The sequence below is a fragment of the Echinococcus granulosus genome, assembly GCF_000524195.1.
Source record: "Echinococcus granulosus chromosome Unknown EG_S00202, whole genome shotgun sequence".
Classification (NCBI taxonomy): Eukaryota; Metazoa; Platyhelminthes; class Cestoda; order Cyclophyllidea; family Taeniidae; genus Echinococcus; species Echinococcus granulosus.
In genome coordinates this window covers 61,840-63,428 of record NW_020170582.1, presented here as the reverse complement: position 1 = coordinate 63,428, position 1,589 = coordinate 61,840, and positions in this window count along the sequence as shown.

The following is a 1,589-nucleotide window of genomic DNA, read 5'->3' as shown; positions in this document are numbered from 1 at the left end:
TAGGAAACAAACTGCTGTTTTCGCTACTCCCGTTTCCGTGCGTGATTTTGTGCGCAGAATGTGCATTTGGGTGGGTCACTCTCACATGACTCCCGCATTTGTTGGTGATCTAAGGACTCTGGCTAGGAGGCAACCAGAGTCCGCGCAGTTAAACCCACCTCCACGGACACAGCCATAAGTATCAAACGTCCACACACAAACAGGCTATATTATCAAGAACACAACGCCATCCAGCGCCCCGAATTTGCGCTAATGGGTGAGGGCGGAAAATGAAAAAGTTTCTAAATCTTCCTCCATTCATGCCAGAAACAACGCACTTAAATTTCAAACCAGTCCTAAAATAAGGGCTAGTTCAGCCTATGCAAACATGGCAAATGCTTACAGCTTTCAGCCGCAAAACTCGCGTTGAAAGAAGACTCGTCAGTTGGTCAACTTTACTCACTTCCCATTTTGTTAAAAATACCAACCATTTTTGGTAAACGAGAGGCAGCTTGCGTCCATCCTTGCCAAAAAGGCACAAAGCTGCTCGATGTTAGGCGGTAGCCACAGAAATTGCCGACTCTGCAATCGAAAGCCAAATGCAGTAACATCATGCAAAACTGTCCTCCGTGTAGAACAAAGTGCCCTAAGCGAATAAGCGTGTAAAAGGAGCCACGATGGACATGCTGGTGCTTTGGGCAATTTTGTAGTCCTTAAGGCGTTTGCACGCCTCAGGTAACTTACTTAAAAGTAACAGAGAGAACTCACTTGCTGCGACGTAGGTAAACTTTCCTCTAAGAATGATTATCTATGAGTTCTACACCCTTGCTAATGCCCTGCCATCGCTATCACCTGCCATTTTGACAAGCCTGACCCACCATAAGTACACTAGCAAAAGGCAATCAGGAGTAGGCAGAACCCAAACACGAAATCTTTACCAGGTTAATGAATATGCAATTAAATTGTGTCCGCTACTATGTGTTAGAGTTGACTTGTAGATAAAATTGACTTAGTACCAATCCTTTTCCGAGGAAATTGTGTTAACTGGGGCGTCTAGTCAGTGTCATGTAGCAGCTTGTACATAGTTATGCCACTTTATTTTAGGAAAATTTTTCTCGGTCACAGTTTAGGCCAGCAGCAACGCGTTCCACTAAAAAGTATGCCTCCAATTCACTTTGATGCTTTTTGAGTTTTACCTAATTTAATTCTCAAATGGGTGGTTGATTCGGATTTACCTAGCTTCTGAGGGGAAATCCTATTGCATATTCCAGGTGATTTAATGCTCTGCTAATTCCATCGGAAGTACACATTCCCAATCCCGCTCTGTGAACCCGCATAGAGGAAGTAGAGAAATCGTTGGAGAAGAAAGAGTCTTTATGAAACAGCTTCGCAGTGTCTCATAACTTGATTTCCACACTGATAACACGGAGGCAGAATGGGTAGTGCTCCTGCAATCGCAATCCATCTCTCTCCTACCATTACTGTCCCACATCCGCACACCGAATTCGAGGCAATTTGTGGGCTGAATATCCATGCTAGACTGTCCTAGAGGGTGGATATATTTCCTCGGTAGATGGTAAGGTTATGGTGATGTCAAGTGGAAGTACGTG